Raw genomic sequence first — 25,521 nt, forward strand, 5'->3', positions numbered from 1 at the left:
AGCCAGTACTCTTCACGACTGTTACAGTCATGAAAAATAAGGAAAGATGAAAGACTGTCAGAGTCCAGAAGAGACTGGAAAGTAAGACAGCTAAATGTAATTTAGTTTAGTTAGCAATTTAGTAGTACCCTGGACTAGTTCCTGGAACAGAAAGAGAACATTAACAGAAAATACAAATAAAATCCTTAGCTACTAACAATGTACCAATGTTAGCTTATTATTTTTATAATTGTACCATGGTTACATAAGATGTTAACAGGAAAAACTGGATGAGGAGTGTAAGGGGAACTCGTTGTATTATCTTTGCAACTTCTGCGTAAATTTAAAATTTTTCAAAAAAAAAGGTTGAACTATGTATGACCCACCCTACCCCAACTGTACTTATTTCAGAGGGTTGGTAAAAGAACTAAATGAATCAACACATAAAGTATGTTTAGAACAGTGCCTGAACATGGTGAAGATATAATAAATAATGGCTATTATTATTCTTACATTAAACACTAGCAGATATTTGCTAAGTGGATAAAACTAAAATAAAATCAACAAGAGCTAACTTCATTAATTCCATAACTGTTATACTATTCTATTCCTTATTATTTCCCAGCAATATGATACATGTTTATTATTTTTTTAAAACAGCAGAAGTAATTGTATACAAGTCAGAGACTCGGTCATACAAGGCACTGTGACTTTGGGCTTGCTTTTTCTTTCTTGGATGACTCACTATGGACAAAATCAGTTGCTGTGCTACTTTATGGCCAATAAGCACAAAGAAACCGAGGCCCCTTACCACAGCCTCATGAGTGGGCCTGGAGGAAGATCCTCTAGCTCCAGTCAAGCCTTGGGATGGCTGTAGCCCAGCCTAACATCTTATGAAGGACCCTGAGCTAGAATCACTTAGCTAAGCTGCTCCCAAATTTCTATCTCAACTCCTATGTGAGACAATAAATATTTGTTGTTTTAAGCCCCTAATATTGAGGGTAATTTGTTATACAGCAGTAGATAACTAATACATGGATTCTCTACCTTATTAATTCATTCAAAAATTTGTCAAACACCTATCTTTAATATTTTAAGGCTCTAAGAAATACACATATTAATGGTAAATTTTAGGTTTCTTGAAGGCATAATCTTGTAACAAGACTCTTAGCAGACATAAATCGGTTTGTCCAATATGCCTAATTCCTTTGGGAAACTACTAATCTATTCCCTGCGGTATCAGTTGTAATAATCTACACCTTACCTTACCCTTGGTCAAAGGGCTGGACAAATACTATAAACTCAAATTACCCTAATTTCCATAAACAGTGATTTCTCCATGGGTAGCCATGTGACCTAAGCAGGAAAAATAAGGATCAGTCTTTAATCAATATACATATGTGAGAAGAGACAAGCACCTCTTTCCACTGGTATTACTAAGCTCAAAAGATGAGCCTGGGCCTAACAGTCATCATCTTACTTCCATGGAGAGTAAGCTTGTTTACAGAATGACATAAAGAGAACAAGAAAAAGCCAAGATATACAAAGCCAGGAACTACATTTGAGCATCCTAAGTACACAACCCACTAGCCCCCTTTTTTGCTTGAAGTTAGACACTAATGAAGATGCTTTGTTTTTTTATTTTAAATCTAAGTTGCATGCCAAAGAAAAATTCAAAACATCATGAAAAAATTCAGATTATCAAATCCAGTTGAGATAACTGGGGGTGGGGGGTGCTTATGGCAGAGGTATTCAGTAATTCAAACTTTGAAGGAGAGGATTTTCCTAAGTAATAATGGAAATGGATAAAGAACATTGCAAGTAGCAAAGGAAAGGATATGTATGTATGGAAAATAGAGTCCCACTTGGTTGGGCTGTACACTATAAGCAGGTGATAGAGCATGGAATTCTTAAATTATATCCTTAGAAGACTATGCTGTTTTCTCTAGACTGAGAGAGAATGTGAAAGGAGGTATGAATGACAGGTCAAATTTTTGTGATCAATATATTTAGATGTCACTACTCAATTAGCTATGTACTCACTAGCTTTATCATCATAACTCAGTTATTGATTCCCTACTGTATCTACAAGACTATTCAGACATATACCTCCTCTGTTATTGACTTCCTTTAATCTACTTAGGTTAATAACCGTGACAATAAAAAGGAAGTAGAGCTTATTTGGCAGTTAACCTGAGCTGGTTCCTAGTGACTCTTGGGCGATACTACTGAGCTCTAATTAATTACAAACAAAGCTACCTAGAAAGTTCAAAAACATGATAAACCTGAAACTTAGTTCCAAGTTCAAAAGTCCCACTTTTCGTTTCCCTGAGAAATTATTTATAAAAGTCCACACAAAGGCGCTAAGAATGGCCTTATACCATATGCAAAAATTAACTAAAACTAGATCAAAGGCCTAAACCTAAGAGCTAAAACTACAAAACTCTTAGAAGAAAACATAATAGAAAAGTTTCATGTACTGGACTTTGTAGTGATTTGTTGGATATGACACCAAAAGCATAGGAAACAAAAGAAAAAATAAATTGAACAAAATTAAAATTTCTTGTGCATCAAAGGATATTATCTAGAGAATGGAAAGAAAACCCACAGAATGTGAAAGAATATTTGCAAATCAAATATCTGGTAAGGGACTGACATCCAGAAACTACAAAGTACTCCTATAACTCAACAATAGCAACAAAAAACAACAACCAGGTTAAAAAATGGGAAAAGGACTTAAGTAAACATTTCCCCAAAGAAGAATTATAAATGGCTGATAAGCACATAAAAAGGTGCTCAACATCACTAATCATTGGAGGATGTAACTCAAAACCATAATGAGATACCATTACACAACCATTAGGATGGCAAATTGGTTAAAAAACACACACAGAAAGTAAGTGTTAATGGGGAGGTACAGAAATTGTAACCCTGTGTATTGCTGGAAATAATGTAAAATGTAGCAGCCACTTGGAAAGCAGTTTGGCAGTTTCTCAAAAAGTTAAACAGAATTACCACATGATCAAGCAATTCCATTCTAAGGTATATATCCAAAGTAATAAAAGCAGGGACTCAAACAGCTATTTGTATATCCTTGTCCACAGTAACATTTTTCACAACAGCCAAAAAGCAGAAACAACTCAAATTTCCATCAACAGATTAATGGATAAATAAAACATGTGTGTGTATAGTATACATACATATATATATATATATATATGTATACACACACATGCGCATATATTTAATAGAGTATTACTTAGCCTAAAAGGAAATTCTGACATATGCTAAAATATGGAAGATTCGAATTTTAAGACGTTATATTAAGCAAAATAAACCAGACACAAAATGACAAACATTGTATGATTTGACTTATGTGAGGTACTCAGAATAGGCATATCCATAGACACAGAAAGTAGAAGGAGGTTGCCATTGGCCAGAGAGAGGTGGGAATGGGGAGTTATTGTTTAATGGATGCAGAAGTCTTGTTTGGGATGATGAAAAGTTCTAGAAATACAACACTGTGAATGTACTTAACACCACTGAACTATACACTTAAAAAAGGTTAAATGGCAAATCCTATGTTATGTATATTTTACAAAATAAAAAGCAACTGTTAAAATGGGCTTGGGCCAGAGGCCTTCTACAGTCATCTTGGCAGCAGAGCAGAGGCATACACGAAATGAAACCCACAGCCAAACAGCCAGTACACAAATACCAGACAAACATAAGCAGTTTCAACACTGCTGGGCAGGATACACTGTCACCCTGGTTTAGCACAAAGGACTTACATCCAAAAATTGTTTCCAAGTTCTCTAAGGCTTGGTTTCCTGGCTTCCTCTCAAGCACCCCATCTGCCCACAAGAATAGAACCAGAGATCCTGAATGACAACAATCTGAAAGAAGTCCAGTACCAGGGGCTGCCTCTTGGCTGGCTACTAGTCAGAAGCGGAGCAGGGTCAGTGAGTTCGCAAAGACAAATGCTCCCATCTCTCTCTTCCGGTAAATCTTTTTTATTGAAGTAAAACATACACACAGAAAAGGGCACACATGATAAGAAACAATGATTTTTTAAAGCCTATTAGGAAAAGTTTAAACTTAATAATCTCAAATGCATTTCTTTATAAATTGGGAGTTTAAAAATAAAATTACTTCATCACAAATAGCATTTTCTTCATTGCCAAATGTTAAATAATTTCTTTTGATTTATTTTTTTCCCAAGTGGAAGGGTGAATTATAGCCACCATTTTAGATGGTCAGCTTAGCAACAGACTGTTAAAGACTAGGAATTACCAATTTATACTAATATATTCAAGCAAAAACAAGAACAAAGAATTATCCCCAATTCCTCATGTTCTTTCATTTTCCATATCCCTTCCAGCTCATCTCAAAACAACTCATCTACATTTAAAACATTTCTTCTGTCTGCTCACTTCTCTCCACCTTGACTGCTAAAAATATCTCCATCTTTCTTGGCAACACTATCTCACATGGACCATTACATAGCTCCAAGTGTTCTACTGGCATCACTTTTTTTTTTCTTTTGACACAATACTGACTTTAATTAAGTTATCCATGAGCTTGGCAAACAGATTTCAAAACATGTTACAACAAAATTCTAAAAGGAAGGGAACTGTCATAATTGTGGAACAAAATGGAAATGTAGAATGGAGATTGTCAGAAGCCCACATAACCCCATTTTGAAGTGGAGTATTAATTTGGCTATGTTCATTCTGGATACCTAACTTTGTTAACAGAGTGAAGGATGAAGTGTTTTGCTTTTAGTTTTTACCTTGAGATCCCATTTTACATGACTATGATCATAAGAGATCTGTGAGGAAAAGAGTTGCTTTTAATGTGAAAAACAATTCCAACCTTAGTGATTTTTTTTCTATGGATCTCAGTATTGCCACTCTTGACTATTATATAATCCATCCTTCACACATGAAATGAAAGTGATCCTATGAGAACATAAATCACACTGCACCATTCCCTTCTTAGAAGGCTTCAATGATTTCCTATTACATTTAGAATAAAAATCCAGATTTCCTACCAAGACCACCTTCTTGACTTTGCTGTTCCTTCTGTCTGTATTTTGTGCTCCCAGAGTAGCCTGCCCGCTTAGAGGAACCTTCATTCATTCAAACTAAAGCAGCAGCCACTACTCTGAGGTAGGGTCTGGGTATCTACAATTTTCAAAGTTCCTCAAGTCTGATATACAGTGATGTTGAGAACCACTGAACTAAATGAGTCTCGCTTTTGTTTGCAACAATTTTCCTGCCTATTTATTTCTTGCTACTTCCTACTGCCTGTGGGTTGAGAAACTGGAAAACCAACATGTAGAAGCAGTAAAAAAGAAATGGCAATCATCAGGAACCTGTACTAAACCACTGCCAAAGGCCACAGGTAGTATTCAATGCAAGGGTTATGTTCATAACTCTAGGGAATTTGTATTGCTTATACCAACTTTTTTATTGTTCTTAATTCATAACTCTTTGCTCTGATTAAGATAGTTAAAGTTGTCAGAGAACTCAAATGTACATGATACCTCCTCAGAACTGCATTCCTCAACTAATATGGTGGCTATAATTCACCCTTCCACTTGGGAAAAAAATACATCAAAAGAAATTATTTAACATTTGGCAATGAAGAAAATGCTATTTGTGATGAAGTAATTTTATTTTTAAACTCCCAATTTAAAGAAAGTCATTTTCTCTTATAAGATTTGGTAAAGCTCTTCAGTTCTTGATATACTTTCTTACACTAATTACTACCTTTTTTTTTTAAACTGGTATCTCCATAAGATAAGGGACTTGTCTGTATTGTTTACTGGTATATAGTGAACACCTATACAGTGCCTGATACAAGGCAGATGCTTAGTAAACAGTGAGCTACATGATTCATTAATTCATTCAATAACTATTTACTGAACACCGTGTGCCAAGCAGTATAACAGACCATGAGAATATAGCAATGAACAAAACAGCAAAAATCCTTGCCCCTTTATTCTAATACAGAGCACAGATAAGATTAACAAGTAAAACAAAATATATACCATGCTAGTTAGTAATACATGACAAGAAGAAACAAATCTATGATAACTAAAGGTAGATCAGAGGTTGCCTAGGAACTGGGGTGGAGAGAGGAATAGACTGTAAAGGGGCACAAAGCAACTTTCATGGGGTGATAGATACATTTGTCTCTTAACTGTAGTGGTAGTTTCACAAGTGTATATACAGCCAAAATTAATCAAATTGGACATTTCAAATGGATACAGTTTTTTGTATGGAAACTATATAGTTCAATACAGTTCAAAAAAATAAAGCAGGAAGGGGAACACTGAACTTTTGGAGAGGTGGTCAGTGAAAGCCTTACTGGAAGTATGAATTATTTTTTTAAAAGACCTCAGTAACATAGAAAAGCTAACTATGCAAGTGTCTGAGGGAAGACCAATCCACAGAGGGAACAGTAAGTACACAGACCCTAAAGAGGGAGCATGACCAGCATGTTTATGGAATCAACAAGGAAGCCACTAGGTCCTGCTCAAATAGACTTGAATAGGGAGAGCTATTGATCTGATTGAGATAAGACGCACTGCAGCAAGACGAAAGCCATGAATGCATTACCTGACCTAGGCTTTAACAGTCACTCTGCTGACACACTCCTGTGAGATGAGAATAAGCTAAAGAACAGATGCAGAAAGATCAGTTAGGAGGATGCTATTACAATCAAGGAGAGAAGAGATGGCAATCTGAACGGAGAAGTAGGGGATGGTAAGAAGTAGTCAAATTAGTCAAATTTTAGGTATATTTTTAAGTTAAATCCAACTAGATTTAATGATGGACTGGATGTGGGTGTAAGGAAAAAGAGAGTGAAGGGTCCCCACCAGTAAGATGGCAAACTTCCGGCTTCTTTTCGGGGTCCTCGGTTCCCGCCGGTGCCACCTGAAGCCCAATCACCTCTCGCCCCCCTCCCAATCCCAGAACCTAGCCAATAGCCACCAGCCCCGTAGAAGTAACACCACAATAACCCTATGACCCTTCCTATATAACTCAGCACCTTTCCCTAATAAAGCGGAACTCTCCAGTGAATTGCTGCTGTGTGTCGCTCCTTTCCTTTCATTGGTGCCGAAACCCGGGAGACGGGACACCCCAACTGGGCCCCGTCTTCCCCCCAACACCAGCAGCAGCTTGCCCTCGTCCTCTTTTTCCGGCGCTGGCTCCTCACACTCACCACTCCTCTCTGGCCTTTAGGTAAGTTTTCCCCCCGGGGTGGGCCACTCTTCCCCGAGCTATCGCAGTGCCATTGACCGTGATCGTCCGGCAAGGCCCTGACGCTCGGGGACGAGGAGGGAACGCTCCCCGCCTCAGGCCTTCACAGCTGCGGCGGACCCTCAGGCCCCTCCTCCAAAAGCCATAAACCCCCGCCTCAGCTGAAACCTTTTAAGCAAAATTTCCCCGGGGTGGGCCACTCTTCCCCAAGCTATCACAGTGCCATTGACCGTGATCCTCCGGCAAGGCCCTGACGCTCGGGGACGAGGAGGGAACGCTCCCCGCCTCAGGCCTTCACGGCTGCAGCGGACCCTCAGGCCCCTCCTCCAACAGCCATAAATCCCCGCCTCAGGCCTTCACGGCTGCAGCGGACCCTCAGGCCCCTCCTCTGACAGCCATAAATCACCGCCTCAAGCCTTCACAGCTGCAGCAGACTCTCAGGCCCCCCCTCCAACAGCCATAAACGAGGTGACTCCTTTGCAGATGAGAACGCTCCCTTTCCCGCCCCCTCCTCCTTCTATTCCGTCCGCCGAAACCTGTTCAGTCTGCCGAAAACGCCTAGCGCTAGGTACCTCGTGACTCCGGCACTCTGCCTTCTTAGGGAAGTCTGGGTGACGACCCACACTTCCCAAGAAATTCCGACTCGTATATATACGAGTTTCCGCAGACCACCAAGGATCACTGGGGACGCCCTTTGTCTCCTTGTGGTCTGCCTCCAGTCCGAGGATCTCTGTATGTCTTCCCCTGTTTGTCTCCTTCTCTGTCCTTTAGCCATGGGAGCCTCCTCATCCCTCCCTGAAAGTTCACCTCTTGAATGCCTGCTTAAGCATCTGGCTACCCTCTCCCTGACGCCTGATATAAAACCAAAACTTCTCCATAAATATTGCTCCCAAGATTGGCCGACATACCCCCTAGACAATAACAACCAATGGCCTGCAGGGGGAACTCTTGATCCTAACATCACTCGCAATCTCTTTAACTATTGCCAGCGCCTGAAAAAATGGAAGGAGATTCCCTATACGGAAGCTTTTCGCCTCCTAGATCAAAATCCCAGCCTCTGCACCACCTGCTCCCCACCCCAAGTTCTCCTAGCCTGCAAGCCGTCTCCCTCCCCTCCACACACTCCCAGTCCCTCTTCAATTACCTTTGACCCGGCCCACGAGCCTCCGCCATACAGACTTCCCCCTTCGGCCCCTCCCCCTCCTACAACCCCTCCACCCTCCGCCACCGCTGCCGCCTCTTTCCCCGCGGCAGAAGCCTCCCGTCCTCTCCCTTCCCCTTCTTCTCCTACAACAGCCCCTCCCCCTTCCTCTACAGCCGCTATCACTGCCGCTTTCCCCAGGGCAGAAGCTTCCCATCCTCTCCCTTCCCCTTCTTCTCCTACAACAGCCCCTCCCCCTTCCTCTACCGCCGCCACCGCTGCCGCTTTCCCCGGGGCAGAAGCTTCCCATCCTCTCCCTTCCCCTTCTTCTCCTACAACAGCCCCTCCCCCTTCCTCTACCGCCGCCACCGCTGCCGCTTTCCCCGTGGCAGAAGCCTCCCGTCCTCTCCCTTCCCCTTCTTCTCCTACAACAGCCCCTCCCCCTTCCTCTATCGCCGCCGCCACCGCCTCCATCCCCGCAGAAGCCTCCCATCCTCTCCCTTCTCCCTCCTCCACCATCTCCTCCTGCACCTCACCACCTCCTCCTCCGTCCCCCTCACCTTCCCCCCTCCCGCAAATCGAGCCTGAGCCTTTCAGACCCCTCTAACTAAGTTCCAAGAGCCTCGTCTGTCTTTGCCCCTCAGATTCGGTCCCGAGGGACTCCCAAAATTATCACGGCTTTGCCCCCATCTCCTGTTTCCCCCACACAGACTGAGCCAGAACCCTTCAGTCCCCCTCAGACTCAGTCCCGAGGGCCTCCCAAAATTATCGCCCCGCTCCAGGAAGTAGCAGGATCCGAAGGCATCGTACGCGTTCATGTCCCTTTCTCCTTAAGAGATTTAGCCCAACTAGAGAAACGCCTAGGTTCCTTTTCCACTGATCCCATGACATACTTCAGGGAGTTTCAATGGACCCTCCAGGATTACAGCCTCACGCATCATGACATTTTCATGCTCCTGGCCAATACTCTCCTCCCTGAAGAGCGTAGACGAGCTTGGGACTTCGCCCAAACGCATGCTACCGAAACCCACAGGACTGACCCCACCTGTCCCCCTGGCCCCACTGCTGTCCCCGAACAAGACCCACACTGGGATTATAACACCGCCGTGGGTCTCCACTCTCGAGATATTTCTGCCTCCTGCTTAATAGCAGGTCTAAAAAAGTCAGCTCGTAAAGTAGTCAATTTTCAAAAGCTCCAAGACATAATTCAAAAGAGAGATGAAACCCCCTCCGAGTTCTTAGACAGACTCACTCAAGCCCTATTACAGTATACCAGCCTGGACCCAGAAACACCTGAAGGAAAACAGGTCCTTATGACATACTTCCTAGCTCAAAGCTACCCCGACATTAAAGCTAAACTCAAAAAGTTAGAACAAGGCCCTGCCACCCCACAGACTGAGATCCTAACAGTGGCCTTTAAAGTCTTCCATAACCGGGAGGAGAAGAAAGAACGCCGTAAACAAAAAGCTGATCAGGCCAATTTCCAGATGTTGGCCCAGCTGATAAAACCACAACCTGGGCGCCCCTCTACAGACAAGCCCCCCCCAGGAGCTTGTTTCAAGTGCGGAAAAGAGGTACATTGGTCAAGCGCGTGCCCCTCCCCCAAATCTCCTACCACCCCATGCCCCAGATGCTACAAAAAGGGCCACTGGGGGTTTGATTGCCCAACCACCCGAAGGGGAGGCTGGACGAACAACCCCCATCCTAAGCCCGCCGTAGTGGGGCTGGCAGAAGAAGATTGATGGGGCCCGGGGGCTTCTCGCCTGACCATTTCCATCACCGAACAGGAGCCCAGGGTTACTTTAACAGTAGACGGTCGCCCCATCTCCTTCCTCCTAGATACAGGAGCCACCTTCTCAGTCTTGCGAGAATACCGGGGCCCTACCACGCCAGCCATTACTCCTATAGTCGGGGTAAGAGGTAAACAGATTTTCCCATTAAAACCCCTCCCCGTTTTATGCACAATGCTAGACAGTCCCATACCTTTCTCCCACTCCTTCCTAGTTATGCCCCAGTGTCCCATCCCTTTACTAGGACGGGACATCCTTTCCCTCCTCCACGTTTCCATAACTATATCCACTCCCACAGCCCCCAGTACTCCCTTTCTGATGGCCCTCATAGCCGACAACCACCCTCTACCCAATGAAAGCTCCAGTTCCGCCCTTATACACCCTGTAAATCCCAAAGTTTGGGACATTACAAGCCCCTCCGTGGCCCTATGTCCCCCTGCCTCTATCAAATTACGTGACCCCTCTCAGTATATCTGTCAGGCCCAATACCCCCTAACCACTTCAGCCCTCATAGGCCTCCAACCCATCATTCAAGATCTCTTAAAACAAAAACTACCTCAGACCCACTCACTCCCCACTTAATACCCCCATATTAGCTGTTAAAAAAAACAACGGATCTTTCCGCCTTGTCCAAGACCTTCACCTCATCAACATAGCCGTTGTCCCTATCCATCCCTTAGTTCCAAATCCATACACCCTTTTATCGCAGATCCCTGCTTCCGCATCCCACTTCTCAGTCCTAGATCTCAAGGATGCATTTTTTTCTATCCCTCTAGACCCCTTCTCCCAAGATTTTTTTGCCTTCACCTGGACAGACCCGTACACCAGACATTCTGTACAACTTACTTGGACAGTTTTACCACAAAGCTTCCGAGATAGTCCCCACTTTTTTGGACAAGTCCTAGCTCAAGACCTCAAACAGTTTCACCATGATCACCCCGAGTCCACTTTATTACAATATGTAGATGATCTTCTGCTCTGCAGTCCCTCGTGGGAACAGTCTCAAATTGACACTGCGTCTCTACTTAACCTTCTAGCTTCCAGAGGTTACCGAGTATCCCCCATAAAAGCTCAAATCTCTTCCCCTTCTGTCACTTACCTTGGATTCCTTCTGTCTCAACAAAGAAAGTCCATTACCTTAGACAGAAAACGACTCCTCTCTGACATGCCCATTCCCAAAACCAAGACAGAAATCCTTTCCTTTCTAGGCCTGGCTGGGTATTTTAGAGCGTGGATCCCTAACTTCTCCCTGTTGGCAAGACCCCTATACGACCTCAGCAAGGGCCCCCCTGAAGAACCATTATCATCCTCACCCCGACACTCCTTCATTAAGCTCCGCCAAGCCCTTGTAGAAGCTCCAGCTCTCCATCTCCCTGATCTGTCAAAACCCTTCTCATTATACATTCATGAGAGGTCCAGTCAAGCTCTAGGAGTCCTAGGCCAATATTATGGCCCATCCTTTGCCCCAGTAGCTTCTCTCTCCAAGCAATTAGACCCCACAGTTCGGGGATGGGCCCCCTGCCTACGGGCATTAGCCGCTGGACAGCTCTTGCAGAAAGAAGCTCATAAACTAACATTTGGGGTGCCCCTTACCATTCTGTCCCCACATCACCTAAAAGATCTCTTAACCTACAAAAGTTTACAGACTCTCCCTCCCTCCAGACTCCTGACCTTACTGTCCTCTTTCCTCCAAAATCCAAACATTTCTTTCCTCCCCTGCCTGCCCCTGAATCCGGCCACTCTTCTTCCTCTGCCCTACTCTCCTCATACTCCCTCGCATGATTGCCTGGAAGCTCTTCACAACTTCCTTACTTGCCACTCCACGATCTCCGAAGGAGCCCTCTCACACTCCGACCTCATCTGGTTTACTGATGGGTCCTCCTTTAAACATGAGGGCACCCACTACTCAGGATATGCAGTAGTCTCCCTTGAAGATGTCACTGAGGCACGAGCTCTACCCCCTGGTACAACCAATCAGCAGGCTGAACTCATTGCAGCCACCGGAGCTTGCACTCTGGCCCGGGACACATCTCACATTGTACACTGACTCCAAGTACGTATTCCACATTCTCTTGTCCCACGCGGCAGTATGGAAAGAACGAGGCCTCCTCACCACAAAAGGGAATTCCATAACTAATTCAGCCTTAATTACTAAACTTCTAGAGGCTTCACAACTCCCACACCGACTAGGCATAGTCCACTGCAAATCACATCAAAAAGATGACTCCCCCATTGCAAGAAGTAACAACAAAGCCGACAGAGTAGCCCGGTCAGTTGCCCTATCAGAAAACACACCAGACAACAATCCGTCTGCCCTTGCGGTTTTAGCCTTATCACAAGACGCCCTCTGCTCTCAGGACAAAGAGTCTCTCTTCCGCCTCTTACATGACCTGTTCCATCCCAGCCCCCAATCCTTGATCCATTTTTTTACAATCTTTTTTCCTCTCTCTCCTGAAGACAAAACCCTACTTAACCAAATCACCTGCAAGTGCACCATCTGCCAATGCACTAACCCTAATACCCCCCTCAAAGCCCGACCCTTCCCGGCTCATCAAGCAAGGGGTAATGTCCCCGCTGCAGATTGGCAAATAGACTTCACTAACATGCCCCCTGTACGACGTACCAGATACCTACTCGTGCTAGTAAATACATTTTCAGGATGGGTCGAAGCTTTCCCCACTACTAACAAACGAGCGTCCGTAGTTGCCTCTATCCTCCTCACCCAGATCTTTCCTAGGTTCGGGATGCCCACTTCCCTCCAATCAGATAACGGCCCTGAGTTCACTGCCCAAATTATCCAGAACCTCTCCAAGTCGCTCTCGCTCCCCTGGCATTTACATTGTCCTTATCGACCACAAGCTTCAGGAAAAGTAGAAAGAGCCAATAGGACTCTAAAAGACATCCTAACCAAACTATCTCTAGAACTACACCTTGACTGGGTTCGCTTACTTCCCTTAGCTCTACTCCGCATTCGAGCCCTCCCAAAGAAACCTTCCTTTTTGTCGCCCTTTGAGATCATGTACGGCCGCCCGATTCTACCCCCGGGGCTCCCTTCCCACAAAGGACCAATTCCTCCCAATATAGCCCTTCCACTACTCTCCCTCCTCCGCACTGAATTGTGGAAATATCAGGATTGGCTCCTTCCTGATCCATCCGCCTCCCAAAATCCTCCTGTTTTACAGCCCGGCCAACTAGCGTTTTATAAGCCACCAGAGGATCGGCCCTCTCTCACCCCGAAATGGGAAGGTCCACACCCAGTTATTCTCTGCACCCCCTTGGCCACCAAGCTCTCACTGCCTGATAACTCTGTCACCCCTTAGATTCATATCTCCAGGTTGAAACCAAATACCCAAGACCCACCTTCTCTGGACACCCAAGACCCATCAGTCACAATCCAGAGTCCTTCGGATACAGCCCAAGACGCTGTCTACTCTACCACACCTCATCCCTCTGATCCCTTGAAGCTCCGCATCTCCCGTGCACCCCCTTTGCCATCCATACCCGAATCATGACTTTTTCCTCCTTTACTGCTCTCTCGCTTTTTTCCCTCATTCCTATTGTCTTCCCTGCCATCCCACCCTCCTTTGTATGGCGATTCAAAGTCAGGCAGACTTACACACAGCATCAAACAAAAGTTACTGCCCTCATTGCCACATCAGACTGCCCTCTGAAAGGCTGCTCTGAGCCTTTATACCTCCACTTTCCTCCCTCCACCGAAGTATTCATTTACAGCTACCTTTATTCTCCCTACCTCTGCTTCCTCTATGACCAAAGACAAGCCTATTGCAGGCGATGGCAAGACACCTACAGGGGATGCCCCTACTGGTCTTGCACCATTCACTACATGGGTAACTTTCAGTACCCACAGTATTACTCCTCCAATCGTTTCATGAAATATCCCAACGGCTCATTCTCCTTATCAATCCCAGATCCCTGGGACTCTCGATGGGCTGCTGGAGTAACAGCCTCAGTTTACTACAAGGGGTCCTCGACCCCCCACGGTACCCTTCATATCTCTCGAGAGTATGTTCCCTCTCGCTCCCAGATCTCTCAAGTTGCATCAGATATCAGACATTCCGAGAAAGTCATTATCCAAACTCTTGATGGCACCTCTTCATCTTCTTATTCCTCCTACTCTTGGTTACAGCTCATTCAAGACACCACCATCTTTCTCAACCACACCCTCAACACCGCCAATTGTTTCTTGTGCACATCACTACAGCGCCCACTGCTGGCCGCCGTGCCCCTCAATATTTCCAACTACTCTTTATGCAGAAGGACAACCCCTCCGTCCCCTGGCAGACATACCCCTATGGGAACCAGAATACTCAGATAATCTCACCATCCACCACTGTGTAGGCCCAACTCCACCCCCCTCCAGCGCACTTCACTGCCTCTCTATCTACACCCCTACCTCCGGCTCTAAGACTTTTACACAACCGGGACACTTCTTTTGGTGTAATGGCAGTCTTTTCAACTTACTACCTCTCAACTCCGATACACCCTGCATTCTCGTCACCCTAATCCCACAGCTTACACTTTACAGCATGGCAGAATTCCTTGAGCTCCAACCTCCCTTGCACTCGCACACAAAAAGGGCTGCTTTCCTTCCCATCATGGTCGGTATCTCTTTAATCACCTCAGCCATTGGGGTGGGGTTTTTGGGAGGAGCCTTGGGTCCCTCTCTATGGGCAGTTAGAGATCTCGATGCCAAACTTGAGGGAGCCCTGACATCCACTGCCAATTCCCTAGCCTCTATCCAGAGACAGGTCACTTCGCTAGCTAAAGTCACCCTTCAAAACCGGCGGGCCCTAGATCTGCTTACAGCCGAGAAGGGCGGCACCTGCGTCTTCCTCTGGGAAAAGAGTGCTGCTATTACATCAACAAATCCGGCATTGTAGAAACTGACATCACCAAACTCACCGACCTTGCCTCCAGTCTCCACTCTGCTTCCAATTCCAACCCATTCTCTTCAATACTAACAAACCCCCTCCTCACCTGGCTCTGGCCCATTGCAGGCCCCATAATAGTCATTCTTCTCGTCTGTCTCTTCTTACCCTGTATAATAAAGTTCATCAAATCCCAAGTCGGAAAAATCTCTAATCAAGCTTTCAACCAGCTTTTACTCAGGAACTACCAGCTTCTGGCCACAGAAGATCCCTCATCCTCACGTGACCTCCTCACCACATGCTGAGATGGACCCCTCTCTCCGCTGGAAACTGTTCCTGGAAACAATGGCCGCAGACGCCTGGCTCCTGACACCCATATCCTCTTGGCACCATTGGAATCAACAGGTCCTCAACCTATGGTTACAGGGAACCTTCATTGATTTCCAACCTGAAGAAGTCCACATCTACTCATCCTTACTGTGGGGAGTCCTATCAACCCTTTCCTCCCAATCCTCAAACCCTCACTCCCTTCTCCCCCCCGGTTCAGCAAGAAGCAGTCAGAGAGAAAGCAACATCCACAAACCCATAGAGGAGAAAAGGGGGTATGAAGGGTCCCCACCAGTAAGATGGCAAACTTCCGGCTTCTTTTCGGGGTCCTCGGTTCCCGCCGGCGCCATCTGAAGCCCAATCACCTCTCGCCCCCCTCCCAATCCCAGCACCTAGCCAACAGCCAACAGCCCCGTAGAAGTAACACCACAATCACCCTATGCCCCTTCCTATATAACCCAGCACCTTTCCCTAATAAAGCGGAACTCTCCGGTGAATTGCTGCTGTGTGTCGCTCCTTTCCTTTCAGAGAGGATATGAACTGAAAGAATGGAGGGGCCACTAACTGAGATGAGAAAAAATGCAGGAGCAACAGGTTTGGGAAGCATATGAGGAGCTTACTTTGAGACACATTCAATTTTTTTATATCACTTTCCCATTTAAGTAGAATTCTCAAGCATGTCATAAATATATATCTGGAATTTAGGAGAGAAATCCAGCTTGGAGATATAAATTTGGGAGTTGTTAGCATATAGATGGTATTTCAATCTATGAAATTAGGTAAGATCACCTAGGAGAGGGCCAAAGACTTGAGTCCAGGGACACTTCAACTTTTAGAGGTTGCAGAAAGGGCAAGGAACTATCAAGAGAGATCCAAAATGGAAAAAAAAAAAAAAGGACAGACTAGAAAGTTAGGAAAATCAAGTAAATGTGGTGTCCTGGAAGACAAGTATTTCAAAGAGAAGAGAATTTTAAGTATGTCAAATGCTGCTCATGGGTTAAGTAACTGAAATCTCAAAAGGCCGTTACTTAAGACCAAAATAAATGCAAAAATATTATATAGAATTTTAAACAAAGAGTTGGCTAATAAAACCAGGTACTATGTTTACACAAGAGCAATCTAAATTCTGACAAATTCAAAATATTAAATGTCACTTATTATTACACAATTTTTATATAAAATATACTCTGAGATGTCTACTTTTCAACTGGTAAATTATAAACTACTGCATAATGCTGACTTTAATTCTTTCAAAACTAGATGACCTCTTTAAACATATTTTTTCCCACTGGCTATTACCTGCTCTGTTATGTAACTATTCATTCTAATTAGTAATGGTAACAAAAGTTTTTGGCTCTTTTTTTTTTTTTTGTAATTTCCTTCTGTATAAAGTAATTTCTTTCTGTACAAAGCTAAATCAGAGTTAGTCAAAATTTAAATATTAAGTTTTGGATCTCCATGTTTATTTTTTGGTGAACATAAATATCATAAAAATCACAATGGATTTCAAGGGGGTCCAAATTTCTTACCTTTTCCTTTTCTGTGTTGTTAAAGATGTTAGGCATTGTCTTCTACAAATTATATCTTGGAACCCTAAGTTTAGGATCCCAACTTTATAACACAAACTACAGTTTACCCTTGAACAACATGGGTTTGAACTGTGCAGATCCACTTACAAGTGGATTTTTTTCAATAAATATATTGGAAATTTTTTTGGAGATTTGCAACAACTGGAAAGACATTTTCTTTTCTCTAGCTTATTTTACTGTAAGAATACAGTATATACTATATATAACATGCTAAATATATGTTAATCGACTGTCATTAGTAAGGCTTCCAGCCAACAGTAGGCTATTAGTGCTTAATTTTGGGGGAGTCAGAAGTTATATAGAGATTTTAAACTTCATGGGTGGTCACCACACCTAACCCCAGCATTGTTCAAGAGTCAACTATATTATGAAATACATCTTAGACCTACAAAAAAAGGGCTGACCATTTCAGAATTAAAGTTTAAATTGAACACCATGTTCTAAAGATGATATAAAATATAAAATGGAAAATTCCTTTATTTAAAAAAAATTCTAAACTGATTTAAGTATACTCAAGATGTTAAATTTCATCAATCCCCACTGATGAAAGGTGAGTTTTTTTTATTAGTTTAGATTCACTAATTTCTCTGGAGGCTTTCCTTTATTACATTGCTGAAAAGTGAAAATCAATCTTAAATACAAGAATTATCAGAAACAGGCCAACCACTACAGTTTGTATAACCAAGCAAGATATCTAAGCTCCCTCCACAGCTATTTACAGCAAGGCATCGTGATTTCAAAATGGTAACTGAGTGTTGATAAAGCACAACAGCATTTTATTTACTCTCTGTATCCTACCTTTATATATCTTAATTTCTTAAATTTCCTCTTGTATTTATACACATACATTTAAGTATATACATACGTATGTAAGAAAGAGTGTGTGTATGTGTGAGAGAGTGAGAAAGTATATGTATGTTTGAAACTTTGCTCCTTCTCCTATGACACAAAGTAGGGAGTATGGTGGCACTGCTCAGGCTCGTGAAGCTACAATGGTGCATACAGAGCTCAGCATAAATTGATTGTTAATTAGAGGTTTTGGCAGATTCTTGCTCCTTACCAGCCTGAATTACACAAGGGAAACAGTATCTTTAGTTTTAGAAGGAATTGTGGAATTAAAAATAAGTGAATACTTTCCTTTGGAGATGTTTACTGATGCTTCAGACAAAATGCTAGCCTTTAAATAGCATCTAACCTGCCTTGATTCTGTAAATTTGAATAAGTATATCATTGCATATTCCTCTCATATAATTGCCTATAAATGACAAGACTGAACATATTTTGAGCTGGTCAGAAGGAAAATTAGATCAGTAAAGGCAGGCTCTGTCTTCTTCCCTATGTCTGCTGAAAACACAACCCAAAACTAGATGAGTGCTTGGTACACTAGAACTTAGTCTAGAAGAGGCATTAACATTAACCATTCAAGAAAAAAAAGGCAATAAAGAAGCAGAGTTTTATACTTCAGGATCTCTACTGGCAGGGCATCTTTAACTGTATATGAAAGAACAATTCAGCAGAAAATAGGAGATAGGATAGAATATTACTAAATGGTTCAGCGCTGAGGCTACGGCTAAATGGTTGCTCACAAAATATCTTACTGGTCTTGAAAAACAAGAAGTCACAAAAGAAAACTCAACACATGTTTGTATTTTACAAACATTCAGTTCTAAAAAAAGAAATAACTAACAAAACAAGACAGACAAGGTGTCTTACCTATCACCCCAATTACCATTCAAATTCCAGGAAAGGAAAACACAACAAAGTTATAAAGTAAGCAAAACAGTCAAACTTTCCTGAAGACACATGCCAGATTCCAACAGTCTTCAAGTCTTGGATTCCTTAATGATGTATGACCAAACATGATAGGGTCTCAATCGCACACATAAAGCACTAAATGCTCTTCCTCATATGCGAGATATTCACCTCGAGTATTGTTTATTTTTACAACTGAATTCATGTTTTACTCTTGCAAAATTTTTATTTCTGTTGAAGAAAAAGATTTACTACAAGAAAAGCAACCAGGTCACTAGTACATGTTCACTTCCTCTAGCTCTGCAGATTTCCATAAATGTGTAATACCTTAGTTATTTCTGTATTACATTGGCTTCCTCATATCCCAAAGACATTATATATTATCATTAACAGTTAAAAAGCACATAATTGGCTGCTATTATCCAATGCAGCTTTGGACCAAAGAAAGAATTAGACCAAAGAAACTAAGCAAAAGAGAGCAATTTAAATAGGGAAGGGGAAACAGAAAGCCCACTAGCACATCTAGTTCCTGAATAAATAGTCCACAGCACCCCACAAATTTCAGTTAAGTAGAGGTAATATGCCAACATATACTGAATTCTCACTGTAAAAACTTGATACCAAGCTCTTATTAACACTTCAAATCAGATTATTTGGCTACCTTTAGCAGGACGGTTCTCAGCCCTGGATGAACACTGGAATCACTAGCTTTAAAGAAGACTGATGCTCAGGTCCCATCCTCAGAGATTCTTATTTAATTGGTTTGAGCTTTGTCCCGAGCACAAAAATTTTAAAGCTCCACAAGTGATTCTTACATGCAACCATGATAGAGAACAACTGATTAAAAATGACATAAACTGAAAACAGTAATTTAGTTGCACTGGGGTGTATGAAAGACACACACACACACACACACACACACACACACCAGAGTTCAAATAACTTGGTGATCACACACATACACACACACACACACCAGAGTTCAAATAACTTGGTGATCACACACACACACACACACACCAGAGTTCAAATAACTCGGTGATCACACACATACACACATACACACACACACACCAGAGTTCAAATAACTTGGTGATCACACACACACACACACACACACACACACACCCAGAGTTCAAATAACTTGGTGATCATTCTTGGAAGCAACCTGTTGATAGTCTAGGATCATTAATATTCTCACAAGCTCATCCAATGTCAGCAGTATGAAAGTAACTTTGACTTTGTTGCCTATAGGTGTTGTGAAAATTAGAAACTTCATTTAGTGGAGTATTCCATAAACTACATTCACCTAGAAGCTGAAAGAAGTACTAACCAAGGATCCTGGTCTCACAAAAATACTTCCTACAGGATTTGGTCTATGTATATTACTGTCAGCCTAGGTCCTACTACTATTTACTTCTTTCTTTGACACTTTTGTTGATTTAAGAATATATATTCACATTCAAAGGACTTTGTGGGTTATAGTGCAATTTTAATCATTTTCACAATGACTATTGTTTTTACAATTTTAAACTGTAAGTATTATATAATACACTGCTATTTAAAGTATACAGTTTTATAAGTCTTGACATATTTATACATCTATGAATACACTGCCACAATTAACAAACATTTTTATCATTCTTTTCTTAAGTTTTTACACACCCCTCTGTAATCTAATTCCTCCCTCCCTCTACTCTGAACCCCAGGTATCTGCTTTCTATCACTACAAATTACTTGGCATTTTCTAAGTTTTTATGTGAGTGGAATCATACGATAAAAAAAAGTTCTTACCTGTATTATTTTACTTGGCGAATGATTCTGAGATTCAACCATTTTGCTGTGTGTATCAAAAGTTCTATCCTTTTTATTGCTGAGTGGTATTCCTGCCAATCTGTTGATTACCACATTACATTACCAACATGTTTTCTTGGCACAGTATACTGTGAGAAGCTAACAAAAGCTTCTACATGTGAATATCAATGGTTTTTGGAAAAATCAGTCTGATGATCCCCATTTTAGTTCTCACTTTACCTCTTATCAGCTACATCTGACACCAGACACATAATCTGTCTCTAGAAAATGGGGATATACCACCTTACCTATGTAATTCACCTTTGTAAGTGCTTAAGGACTCTCTTGACTTCTCAGAACTGTTGATTCTATTGAGATAGGTAAACCTTCTAGAAACAGAGCAATGCCCATTTGTTTACATATAGTATGGGGCTACTTTTGAGCTGCAACAACAAAGTTGAATATTTGTGACAGAAACTCTCTGACTATCAAACCTAAAATATCTGGCCATTTAAAACAGCTTACCAACCGGTTTTAAGTGATCTCAATATGTTCTTAAAGCTAGCCACCAAAACATTTGTAGTGATACTTAGATTTACTGAGTGACAAAAAGCGAAAAATGTTTTTCCACATAGGCTAACAAGATCAAAGAAAAACCACAGAGATTAAAAAATCCCTGTAGCAGTACCCAATAAATTCAGAAGCAATGTAAATTACTAAAATCAAAAGGCACATTATAAACAAGAGTTTGAGAAATATTAAGAAAATATCAAGTTAAAGAAATACTATGATAGCTTTCTGGAAAAGTCTTGAAATAGGTATATATATTTTTATATTCCTGCCCACATGATATATACTTACAAACAAAATGAAATAATCACTACTGCCAGAATAAAAAATGAATAGCCTGGATAACAGGACATAAAAATTCTCAATCACTGTATAGCTTGGTCATGGGGATGGTAGTACAGCACAGAGAATATAGCCAATGATTCTGTAACATCTTCCTGTGTTGAAAGATAGCAACTGCACTAGAGGGAGTGAGGACTGAATAATATGGGAAACTGTTGAACACTGCTGTATACTTGAAACCAATATAAAACTGTATCAATGATACTTAAATTTTTTTTTTAAGTGAATAGCCTGTACAAATGGCTGGTGAAACTTAGATATCCAAGTGTACTTACCTCACCTTCTAATCTGTCAGACTTTTGGTCTAGGAACACTAGGAGGAAACCTTGTAACACAATGGTTAAGAGAGTGCATTTTAAGATTACACAAACCACAATCAATAAAGGCAATTAAGCACTATTTTACAATAACTGAACAAAAGATCCTTCTTTTTTTAATGAAGTATAGTTGATACACAATGTTATATTGGATTCAATATACACAACACAGTGGTTCAACTGTTACTCACATTATTAAATCCCCACCCCAACTAGTACAATTAAAATCTGCCAACATAGGAAGATGTTACAGAACCACTGGCTATATTCTCCATGCTGCACTTCCATCCCCATGACCAACTTATATTATGATTAAGGATTTTTGTGCCCCTTAATTGCCCTCACCTTCCCCAACCACTCACCAAACCCCTCCCCAACAGTAACCACCAATCACTTCTCAGTGTCTCTGAGTCTACTGCTGTTTTGTTCATTTTGTTTTGCTTTGTTTCACAAACAAGTGAAATCATATGGTATTTGTCTTTCTCTGCCTGCTTATTTCACTTAGCCTAATACCCTCTAGGTCCATCCATGTTGTTGCAAATGGCAGGATTTTTTTGTGGCTGAATAATATAAATTACTATAAGTGGAATTACAGGGTCACATGGTATTTCTACTTTTAGTTTCTTAAGGAATGTCCACACTGCTTTCCACAGCAGTTGAATCAACTTACATTCCCACCAACAGTGTAGGAGGGTTCCCTTTTTTCCACATCCTTGCCAATACTTTTTATTTCTTGTCTTTTAGATGGTGACCATTCTAAGGTATGAGGTATGAGGTGATATCTCACTTTGGTTTTGATTTGCATTTCCCTGATGATTAGTGATGTGGAACATCTTTTCATGTGCCTGTTGGCCATCTGTATTTCTTGTTTGGAAAAATAAATGTCCTCCACCCATTTTTCACTGGGTTGTTTTCTGGTGTTGAGGTATATGAGTTCTTTATATATTTTGAAAGTTAATCCCTTGTCGGATAAGTCATTTATGAATATATTCTCCCATACTGCAGGTTGCTTTTTTGTTCTGCTGATGGTGTCCTCTGCTGTACAGAAGCTTTTTAGCTTGAGATAGTCCCATTTGTTTGTTTTTTATTTGTTTCCCTTGCTGGAAAAGATGTGTCCAAAAAAAATTGCTTATGCTTATGTTCCAAAGACTTTTGCCTATGTTTTCTTCTAAGAGTTTTATGGTTTCATGTCTTATCCTTAGGTCTTTAATCCATTTTGAGTTTACTTTTGTGGAGTTAGACAGTAATCCAGTTTCATTCTCTTGCATGTAGCTGTCCAGTATCTCCAACTTCAGTTATTGAAGAGGCTGTCTTTTCCCCATTGTATAGTCATAGCTCCTTTATAATACATCAACTGACCATATATGCATGGGTTTTTATCTCAGCTTTCAATTCTGTTCCATTGATCTATGGGTCTGTTCTTGTGCCAGTACCATACTGTTCTAAATACTGTAACTTTGTAGAATAGCTTGGAGTCAGGGAATGTAATACCCCCAAACTTTGTCCTTCTTTCTCAGGATTGCTTTGGCTATTTGGCATCTTTTGTGGTTTCATAGAAATTTTAGAATTCTTTGTTCTAGTTCCTTGAAAAATGCTGCTGGTATTTTGATAGTGATTTCAATGAATTTGTAGATTGCTTTGGGCAGGATGGCCATTTTGACAATATTAATTCTTCCTGTCTATGAGCACAGGACAGATTTCTACTTATTTGTGTCTTCTTTAATTTCTCTCATAACTGTCTTATAGTTTTCAGAGTATAAGTCTTTCACCTCCTTGGTTAGGTTTATTCTTAGGTATTTCATTCTTTTGGAGGCAACTATAAATGGAATTGCTTTCCTGATTTCTCTTTCTGCTAATTTGTTTTAGTATACAGGAACACAACAGATTTCTGTGTATTAACTTTGTATCCTGTGACTTTGCTGAATCCAATTGTTAGTTTAAACAGTTTTTTGGTGGAGTCTTGAAGGTTTTCTATATGGAGCATTATGTCATCTGCAAATTGTGACAGTTTGACTTCTTCCTTAACAATTTGGATACATTTTATCTCTTCATCTTGCCTGATTGCCATAGCTAGGACCTCCAATACCATGCTGAATAAAAGTCATGACAGTGGGCATCCTTGTCTTGTTCCTGACGTTAAAGGAAAAGTTTTCAGCTTTTTGCCATTGAGTATGATGTTAGTTGTGTTTGTTGTATATTGTCTTTATTATGTTGAGTTATGTTCCTTCTATACCCATTCTGTTGCAAGCTTTTATCATGAATAAATGTTGAAGTCTGTCAAATTCTTTTTCAGGATCTGTTGAGATGATCACATGGTGTTTATTCTTCTTTTTGTTAAAGTGGTGCCTCCCACTGATGTACAAATATTGTTCCATCCTTGCATCCCTGGAATAAATCCCACTTGGTTGTGATGGATGATCCTTTTGATGTATTTTTTTAAATTAAGCTATCACTGATAAACAATCTTATGAAGGTTTCACATGAGCAACATTGTGGTTTCAACATTCACCCATATTATCAAGTCCCCCCCACACACCCCATTAGAGTCACTGTCTATCAGTGTAGTAAGATGCTAAAGAGTCACTACTTGTCTTCTCCCTGCTGTACTGCCTTCCCTGTGACCTACCTATATTGTGAGTGCTAATTATAGTGTTCCTTAATCCCCTTCTCTCTCCCTCACCATCCACCCTCCCCAATCTTTTGATGTATTTAATAATTCCATTTGCTAATATTTTTTGCTGAGGATTTTTGCATCTACATGATCAGGGACATTTGTCAGTAGTTTTCTTTTTTTGTAGTACTGTCATGTTTTGTTATTAGAGTGATGCTGGCATCATAGAATGAGTTTGGAAGCACTCTCCTCTTCTACCTTTTGAAATACTTTTAAGAACGATGGCTATTCAGGCAGAGCAAGACAAGTATGAAATGATTTCACTCATTTGTGGAATATAACTACAAAGCAAAACTGAAGGAAGAAAACAGCAACAGACTCACAGACTCCAAGAAGGGACTAGCAGTTACCAAAGGGAAGGGGTGGGGAGGTGAGTAGCAAGGGAGGGATAAGGGAATTAAGGGGCATTATGATTAGTACACATAATGTAAGTGGGTCACGGGGAAGGCAGTATAGCACAGAAAAGACAAGCAGTGACTCTATAGCATCTTACTATGCTGATGGGCAGTGATTGCAATGGGGTGTGTGTGGATGGGGGGAAACTTGATAATATGGGTGAATGTTGTAACCACAATGTTGCTCATGTGAAACCTTCATAAGATTGTATATCAGTAACTTAATAATAAAAAGTGTGCAGTCACACCCACTCAAAATTTAAAAAAAAAAAAAAGGATGGCTACTAGGTCTTCTTTAAATGTTTGGTAGAATTCAGCTCTGAAGCCACTTGGTCCTGGACTTTTGTTTGTTGGGAGTTTTTTCGATGACCAGTTCAATTTCATTACTGGTAACTGGTCTATTCAGATCATCTTCCTGGACCAGTCTTGAAAGGCAGTACTTTTCTAGGAATTTGTGTATTTCTTCTAAGTTGTTTGATTTATTGGCATGTAATTTTTCACAGAATTCTCTAATTCTTTGTATTCCTGTAGTGTCTGTTGTAACTACTTGCTTTTCATTTCTGATTTTATTTATTTGTATACTCTCTCCTGATAAATCTGGCTAGGGTTTTGTCTGTTTTGTTTATCTTTTCAAAGAACCAGCTCTTGGTTTCACTGATTTTCCCAATTGTTTTATTATTTATTTATTTCTGCT

At 41.4% G+C, this 25,521-nt stretch overlaps 1 protein-coding gene across 2 annotated transcripts in view; it reads right to left on the minus strand.

Annotated features, from left to right (window-relative positions):
* The window catches only part of COMMD1 (copper metabolism domain containing 1), a 189,480-nt gene that overhangs the window by 110,111 nt on the left and 53,848 nt on the right, over positions 1 to 25,521 (minus strand). The window lies entirely within an intron of this gene.

Source organism: Manis javanica, chromosome 1 (assembly GCF_040802235.1).
Source record: "Manis javanica isolate MJ-LG chromosome 1, MJ_LKY, whole genome shotgun sequence".
NCBI lineage: Eukaryota > Metazoa > Chordata > Mammalia > Pholidota > Manidae > Manis > Manis javanica.